We start from the raw sequence: 9,668 nt of genomic DNA, 5'->3' as shown, positions 1-9,668 counted from the left end.
ATTTGGAGGTACCTGTTGCAACAAGATGGCCGTCCATCATGTCAGCTCCCTCGAAGTGAGGCTCCTATTATTTAAGATAAATACAAATTTCTTAACTGGTGAGTATTTATAAAAAATGCACGTTTTTGTAATAGTTCATTTATTTTTGCTTGTTTTTTTATTAAACTCAATATTGTTGTCTTCTACCACTAGGAGGCGCTAATGAGTACACACTGTCCCTTACAAACAGAAGATGTTTCATCTTCTCGCATCATAATCGAGCAGCTTAGTTTCCCAAATTGTGACTACTTGTGCTAAACCAGGGATGTCAAACTAAGTAAAAGGATTTAACTGAGTTTTATTTTAACAATTGAGTGACTGGAGTTTTACATCTGAACCAACTCTCCACGCTAGACAGACTCAAAACTGTAATTTTGGTCTTAATAGTTGTACTGGTTTGAGATTATGTAAATAAGATATACTTCATAGAAGTTTTAGCAGCACATGGGCAATACGATTAGAGTACATTACATCAAATTACTGGGCTGGACCTACCAAAGCTGAGAGTATTTCCTATACTGTTCTCTAGCAGCCAGAGGGAGCTTTTGGTTAGCATTTATTTTAAAATCCATAACTTTTGATAGAAACAAGCAAAAGATTTGATTCAAGGGTTTTAATCTGGACCACGAGACAACAATCTCTCCCTCTTTCCCTTCGAAGCAACTTTTGTTCCCCTTCTTCTTTCCTACTTTCTTTGTTACTTTCTTCCCTTGTTTTCTTTTTTTGTGGTACCTTCTCAATGTTTCTTCATTTTCCTCATGTTGAGGTTTTTGGGTTTTCCCATGCCCTCATGTAGGTTTTAGATCAGGGGATGGTGTAATGGTAGTCTGTAATAGTCCTTGGTCAATGCAGTCCTTTGAGAGTCCTTGTGATTAAGGGCGTCACAAATAAATATGACTTGACAAACATGACTCGTTTTTTTCCATCTGTCTGTCTGTGTCTTTCTTTCTCTTTTCTTTCCTTTCCTTTCTTTCTTTCTCTATTTCTCTATATATTTATCTCTTTCTTTCGTTGTCTTTCTTTCTTTGTCGTTGTCCTTTCTTCATTATCTCTTTCTCCCTTTGTCTTTCTTTCATTCTCTCCCTCTGTATATATTTCTTTTGTTCGCTCTTATTTCTTTCTTTCTTTTTCCCCCCATCTCTTTATCTCTTCATCTATTTATTTTTCTTACCTACACTTTCGCTCTCTTACCCCCTCTCTCACTATCTTTCTTTCTCTTTTTGCTCTGTTCTTTTTTTCTCTTTCTCAACCTTGCTAAGAATCAAATTAACTGAACCATTTCAAGGCAGTGGGGTATTTCCGTTCACATTTTGTTTTGTTTTACCTTTCTTATATTTTAGCTAGTTTGAGCCAGGCTTAGTTTACCGTTATATTTAATTCCATCCTGTCCTCTATTGAGGAAAGAGAGTTTTAAAATGCTATCATTTTGAGATTGCTTGAGCAGTATTGCTTGTTTTCTTTCCTTTGTTTTTTTGGGTTTCTGGTAATCGCACAGCAGCCGTCGAACGGCACGTGGGCCTTAGATTTCCAACCTGTTGATCCCGAAAGAGAAAGGCCTGCTTTTGTGTCTGTCGGAATGCAGAGACTCGTCCATACCTGCAAGGAAAGCTTAGTAAGTGCAACTATGTACACAATTAGGGTTGGGGTGGGGGACGCACACACATTTGAAAGGATGATACATTAAAAATAATCAAAACAGATTAAAGAAAAAAAGCATTTCTGAGGGGAAGACTGTGGAAAACATTCTAATTTGTAGGGTTTTCATTCACAAATCCAAAACACAAACCCAGAAAACATGGTGATAATGAAGCCGTCAAGGGAGACCTCCGCTCCTCCAATCAGATTTGTCCTTAAATTTCTTAACCGTATATGGACATACCTGTTTGATAGAAAGGAAGGGGCTGTGAGGTAAAAGAAGGCGGTGTCTTTTGTTGAGCCCCCGTTTTTGCCCCTGTTCAGGTGTAACATTTCCCTTCGAAACCTGTCATTAGGTGAGCGGCCGCTAAAGAAGGCAGAAGGCGAGCTCATCTGTGGCGTGGCGCAACCCCGCAGGAAGACATGAAACACGCGATTTTAAGCCATTGCTTCAAGTGGTGTCTTTCAACTAGTGGGCCGCCATTGCGTGTCTAGTATGCCACAGGAAATTGCATTCTATCAGTGTTTCTCAAATAGTGAAGCTCTTTTGACCTCAGGGATTTTTTTTTAACTTTCTCAGAATAAAGTAAAATTGCACCTCCACTAACCGAGGGGCGTTTTCATTGGTAGAGTGTTTTAATAAAAATAACACCATACCTGACAAGCTCCAGGGCTCCATGCCCTTACAAACTGTCGTATTTTCCCCTACAAAATACAAAAAAAAATCTTACACCATATTATTTATTTATTTATTTCTCATCTCATCTGATTAGCTGTACCGCTTATCCTTATTAGGGTTGCGGGGGGGCTGGAGCCCATCCCAGCAATCTCGGGGCAGTGGGCAGGGGACACCCTGAACTGGTTGCCAGCCAATCGCAGGGGACAGACAACTCACTCGCTCAGTCACACCTAGGGACAATTTGGACCGGCCAATTCACCTGAAATTTATGTCTTTGGAATGTGGGAGGAAACCGGAGTGCCCGGAGGAAACCCACGCAAGCACGGGGAGAACATACAAACTCCGCTCAGTAGGGCCGGTAGCTGGATTTGAACCCACACAGGAGGTTCCCACGACCTCAGAACTGTGCCGCACACGCGCTAACCACTGCGCCACCGTGCTGCCCCTTATCTATTTATTTATTTATGTATGTAGTTTAACATGTTAAATTGTACATATGTTTCGTTATATCATATATATTGTTAATTAACATTTTGTTGTGAGATACTGAGTTGCTCGACATGAATGAGGTTTTTTATAAAAAAAGGTAAAAAATGAAGTAGCTTGGACGTTTAATGTAGAAGGAAAAAATACAAGCAAATATAATTAAGTAGAATGATACATTTTCTTATTCAAATTATTAATTCATTATCTGCATTAAATTATTGTTGGTGATATACTGATTCGTGGGATAACCACAAACCTGTCTTTTTTCATTTTCTCCTTTTATGCTTCCTTTTTTCTTAACTTCTTTATACAACATAATAATTCGTAATACAATGCATCAAAGCAAGTTTGAGAGCCGGCTCTCTTTAATGAGTTTAGCCGAAAAAGCCAGTTCTCTAAAAAAAGAAACGGACTTCCTTTCACTACACAACTACCACATGAAATCCGAGGCGGCAGACGCATGCGCACAGTAGCATCAAACCGCTTGCTTCGTTTGCAATGAAAAAAAAAAAGATACAGAGATAAAGGCTACTGCGGCGAACTGGTTTGACTTGATTAATTTGCAATTTCGTGATAGTCGGTGTAGACCAGATGGTACCCATAATTGACAAATTTGCGTTTTTCCGTACAGATTTTCTTGTACGTCGTAGACGTCTTAAAATGCATAATAAATGTACTTTGTACGGCAAAAACGTACAGGTTGACAGGTATGTAACAACAATAATAATAATAATAATAATGCATTGTATTTCGAAGCGCCTTTCAGGACACCCAAGGTCGCTGTACATATGAATAGGACACAACAATAAACGAAGAATAAAACAAGGAAGTAATAAATAGCCAATAAAACACATTATAGTTAAAAGGTGCAGTGTGTGAGGCAGATGTTCAAGAATAGGCAAGTCTGAAGAGGTGAATTTTGAGTCCGGATTTGAGGTGGACAGGGTCGCAGGCAGCAATGAGTTCCAGACCTCAAGAGCAGAGTGGCTGAAAGCTCTGCTCCTCATGGAGCTGAGGCGGGCATGGGGTATAGTGAGATAGAGGGAGTAAGATGATCTGAGGGCGTTTTTGTTTACATTTAGCTTCCACGTGGCACATTAAGCACAGAGAATAACGATTGAGTATAATGAAAGGCCTCCGGTTTAAGACCGGCTGGAAATATTTGTTCGTCTGGAGAGGGATAGGTGCCACCAGGCTGTACTTGCCCAAGACACACCATAGGAAACGGTGCCACTACGACCCTAGTGGGTACAGGAAGTGTAGACAGGAAGTGTAGCAGGTCCTCAAGTGAGCCCATAAAAAACACATTTTAACACAGATGCGGAGCCAGGAAACTTTAGACGGGGTAAAGAATCAAACAAAGTCCCCCCTTGAAAGATAAGACGAGGAAGTTTGACGAAGCGCACATTGCACTTCACTGTGACCACGGAAGGCGACGATCGAAGGCCGGCTTGCTTGCTTGCTTCGTTAAAAAAGTTGGCAGCGGACAGCACGAAGCTGTAAAATAAATATACATTTCTCGACTTTGAATAAAACATGCACGTATATATGATGTGAAGTGCATGTATTTTTGTCCGATAAAATAAACTTCTTCAGGGTGGTTTCAAAATCTCAGTATAGGTGTCAAGTTGTGTATATTTGTATGCAGGGTTGGGTAGAGTTACTTTAACTGGATTACTTCCAATTACTTTTGGATTACTCCAATACCAAATATGCTAATAAAAGACAAAAGAAACTAAATATGAATAAAATGATGACTCACAACACGTGGTAAGCTTTCTCTCCTGGCTTTGATCTCTTTGATCTCCGGCAAAAGTAACATAAAATGAGACAGAAACAAAATGAAAATAAATCCAAACAGCTTGCCAACATCATTTTTGCTGTTCCATGTATTCCGTTACTCCCCAAGCCTGCACAAAATTGAGTAATTTTATTCATATTTAGTTTCTTTTGTCTTTTATTAGCATATTTGGTTTTGGAGTAATCCAAAAGTAATTGAAAGTAATCAAGTTAAAGTAACCCTACCTGACCCTGTTTGTATGTGTATATTTGTCCTTGTTTTGTGTTTTTCTTGCTGGTCTGTGATAACCAATTTCCCCTTCTTATGACCAAAAATGTCTCTGGCTGTCTCCCTTAATCACAAGAAGTCTCAATGGGATCTACAGACAACCCTTCACCATATTTATCCCCTGATCTCAAAGCTACACGAGGGCAAATAAAACTCAAAAACTGCTAGTTAGTTTTAAAAGGATGCCTTTCGTCTCTCGGCAGCAATCCTGTTTGTGGATTCGAGGCAGCCGCAGGGCAACAGTTTTCCGGTTGCGCCACTTCCTGCAGGGTGCATTCTTATTATCAAATAGAAGAGGGGTGGGCAACAATTTGGAGTTAGGGGCCGTATTGGCGAGCCAATATTCTCACTTAGGAATAAATATATGTGCGGACATTTACATGCTTTTTAAATTTGTTTGTTTTTAATTAGCTTAGTTTTATCAAATTGGTTTTGAAACACTCACATTGAAGCGAAATCATATATTAGGTCCCGTTTTAAGCACCAAATGTCATATTTTCTTTGTAGTATTACTGTAGTTGTATTTTCTAGTATTTTCGTAGTTTTTCTGTTTGTGGATTTTTGTAGTATTTCTGTGGTATTTTAGTAGTATTAATGTAGTTTTATTTTTGTAGTAATTCTACAATAGTATATTATTGTATTTCCGTAGTAGTATTCTGTAGTATTGTAGTATTTCCATCTTAAACTTTTGGTAACATATTTGTTGTATTTTTGTAGTATTGCTGTAGAAGTTTTTTTTATAGTATTTCTGCATTAGTATTTTATAGCATTTCGACCATTCCTATTTTGTTTTCATCTTAGAATTTTTGTAGTATATCACTGGTATTTTGTAGTATTACATAGGTTGTATTTTTTAAAGTATTTGTACCATGATATTTTTGGAGTAATATTTTTGTGTTGTGGTTTTACTGTAGTGGTATTTTTGAAGTGTTTTTTCTTATCAGAATAAAAGCAAAAATATCATATTGAGTCCCACTTTTAAAGGGACAGGGTGTAATATTTATTGCCTCCCAGTGGTATAACAAGACTTTGATTCAGTAAAAAAATAAATTTATTAGTATATTAGGAGAAAATACATGAACTATCAAACCAAAGTTAATTTCTATGAAAAATACATAGGTCGAAAAATTTGTATTTCTTTTACACAGTGGAATCCCCACTTAGGTCGCCGCCATGTTTGTCCAGCATCCTGTCGCCACGCTGTGCTCTGTGGCACCCTCACTCAAACCAGACAACACGGTGCTAGCTAGTGGTCAAATATTACACACTGGGGATTTAATCACTAAATTCAATATCTAATTTTGTAGCATTTTTGTAGTATTTCTGTAGTAGTATTTTGTTGTAAACGCACAAAAGTACAATAAGGAGAGTTGGGGAAAAAAGCCCCACAATTTTGTATTAGTAGTGCTAGTAAATCTATTACATAAAGCAACAATTTGACCTATTTCGTTTGGCAGGCCGGATGCAGAAGCCTGACGGACCGCGGGCCGTAGTTTTCTCACCCCTGAGATAGAAACAAGTATGCAGGAAATGTGAGTGTTATATGCAATCCGCCGCACACACCAAAAAAGTAATTCAATCAGTGTTATGCAAGCTTCCATGATTGAACAGCAAGTGCAGTCATGTCCTATTGTAAGGAACGGGGTAGAAGGGGAAAGTGTAGCACTTGAGGATGTCATTCGTTGGAACTTTCATTTTGTTTTGAATCATAGTTGCAGCCGAAAGAAAGAGAGAGAACGAGGGTAATAGAACAAAAAAGAGATACAAAGAGAGAGAGAGAAAAAGAAACAGAGAAAGGACAATAGAAAGAGAAACCAAGAATGAGACAAGGAAAGAGAGAAAAACATTGAGAGAGACTAAGAAAGAGAAAGAGAAAGATAAAAAAAGACAGAAAGAGCAAGAAAGAGATATATAAATGGAGATAGAAAGGGAGTGGGAGAAAAAGAGAGACTGAGAGGAAGAGAAAGAGAAAGCGAGGAAGAAAAAATAAAAAGACAGAGAGAAAAGGAAGAGAGAGAGCAAGAGAAATAGAGAGACAGAAGAGAAAATAAAAGAGAGGCTGAGAGAGAAAGAGACAGAGAAAGAGGAAAAGGAGAACGAGGGTGAGAAAGAGAAAAAGATAGAGAGGAAGAAATAAATACAGCTCTGGTTGCTTTGTGAGTGGCGCAAAGCTTTGGTGACATCCAGTGGACATATCATTTATTTTTCTCTTGTGCTTCTCTCAGCGTTGTCTCCGGGCCAAATTAATCCCCTTGGAGGGCTTGATCTGCCCTGTGGGCCGCATGCCTGATAGACACCCATGCTCTAGCCACATGTTTATGTATTATCATCATATTGTACAGCTGTTTTTGTGCAAATCACTTTTCTTTTGTTAATTAGTGCTTTGCTTAAATTAAAAAGCAACAAAAAAAAGAAAGAAAAATACATGTCTGACACAAAGATTGCCCAAAAATTCTGTCCATTTTTTTCATGAAAAAAAAGTTGAAAAATACAACAGATTAAAACAAAAAAGAAAAAGGGTTTTTTTTTTTTGGGTGCCGCTCTTGTCTCCAGTTTCCCTTTACGCCCATTTATTGTTGAGGTATTTGATTGAGACTCTGTATCTAAATCCAATCAATCAATCATTTTTTCCTTCTTGCCCTGGCCACTCTGCCATTTTTGGTCAATGCAACCCCAGACCCCAAACGTTTCTAGAAGCATTTTAGAAAACGAAATCAGCTTGATTTTTAAATGTGTAGATTCTCCCCTTGCGGAAATTACGCCCACTTATGGACATATTAGATATTACAAAAGTCGCACTTGAATTGTATTGGGATTTTAAACGGATAGTGTGTATTTAGCGTCTCCTGGTGGTAAAAGGACGCCATTAAAAAAACAAAAAACTACCGATTTAAATAAGCAAAAAATGCAGTTTTTGAAGGAAGGTCAATATATCTGCCTTTTATTGACATAACAAGAGCCACATCTACAGGGAGCGGACATATTTGTCCACCATCTTGCTGCTACAAGTACCCAAAAGCCTCAAATTGCGGCGAAGCAAAAAAAAATGGTGCTTTTTGGTCACATTCGGTCTTCAAAGTTTGTGGCACATTTTCAGCTGGACTACACAATTAGGCGAGAATTAGTGGTGAATCATATACACTGCCCCTTTAATGGCTCGGTGGTATCTCAAGATACAGTATGAATACTGTAATATGGACTACGAGATGTGTACAAGAGGTGAATGATGCATTTAGAATTACAGTGGAACCTCGGTTCTCGACCATAATCCGTTCCAGAACCCTGTTCGAAAACCGATTAGTTCGATCACCAAAATCGTTTTTCCCATTAAAAGTAATGTAAAATCGTTTTAATCCGTTCCAACCCCCTGAATGTTTAACATGAACGTAAACATGAAGCTAACCCAGGCTAATCATACGTTCGCGTTAGCGTAATCTTCCGTACGAAAGATTACGTTAACATGAAAGTGTAAAAATAACAAAATCAGGTCGTTTACACGTCATTTAGCACCCGGGTCTCCACAAAAAGTGGTGAGCGGTTAAAGGATAAAGAAAAGAATTATGAATAGGATTTCTTACCTTTGTGGTGGTCTGCAGAAGCCATGCTCTATTCCCTCAAAAGAAGGGAAACTCGCACACCTTCTTCATTTTGCTATTATTTCTTTCTTAAATGCAATAGTTGTACGCACTACTCTTCTTTTTTCACCTGTAGCAACTTTGCTGCTTGCACCGACCTTCTTCGGAGGCATAATTAGGGGCTAAAACACTCCGTTCACCGATATTAAAAGCGAAAGCGAAAAGAAGTGCGCGCGCACGTCATAACAGTTCTTCACGAGGGGTGGGGGAAAATCTACACCATCTACACCCGTACGCCGCTCAGCATCGCACCCTAGCGTACCGGCGTTCGAACTCCGATTTTTTGAACCAAAAGCGAAGCAAGAATTTCTCAAAATTTTTGGTGGAGAACCGATTTGTTCGAACTGAGCGGCGTTCGAAAACCGAGGTTACACTGTATTACATTTATTCCAATTATCACAAGCTAAACGTTTTCTGCTCATGTAGATACGTAAATAACATACCACCTGTCAAAGTCTTATGGCAGTACCAGTAAACATACTGTAACTTCTTTGAGTATTGTAAAGCCCCCCTCCAATGTTTCACTTGTACCTCTCTGGTCGCACTTGATTCATTCAACTCAAGTCCTTCTCCTCTGACTCCTCTCCAGTCTCCTCAGGTGTGCCCCAGGGCTTTGTCCTGTTTTACTCTTAACTCTTGCGTTATTGTTGTGTGCTACTATATGTACAGCGCCCATGGGTGTCCTGAAAGGAGCTTGGAAGTACAATGTATTATTATTATAAGGTCAACTATTTTGTTTTGGTTGTTGTGTGTTCGTTTTTTTTTCCTTCCCATCAAAAGATTCATTAAAATGAAAAGCTAAGATTTTACAGTTTTTAGGCGTGACCATTCAGTGTAGTTATAAATGTACCCCGTGAAGGTTGAAATTCTGAATCTTTTGGTCTAGAGCAATGGTTCTCAACTGGTCTGACTTGAGGACCCACCATTCCACCTTAATGACAAAATGAAACCGAAATCAAGAAAATGTGTGGAATGAAAAGATTGCGCAGTGTAACACAGAGTAGAATATATTATTTTTTTTCCCAAAAACAAAATGACCAGCAAAGCCAAAACTACTTCAAGTACCGTATGTACTTGAACATAATCATCTACAGCGCATATGAGCGACCTGCTAAAACTGATTTAA

Source organism: Urocampus carinirostris, chromosome 8, assembly GCF_059441175.1.
Source record: "Urocampus carinirostris isolate Australia breed hairy pipefish chromosome 8, RoL_Ucar_1.0, whole genome shotgun sequence".
Classification (NCBI taxonomy): domain Eukaryota; kingdom Metazoa; phylum Chordata; class Actinopteri; order Syngnathiformes; family Syngnathidae; genus Urocampus; species Urocampus carinirostris.
This window is presented reverse-complemented; position numbering follows the sequence as displayed.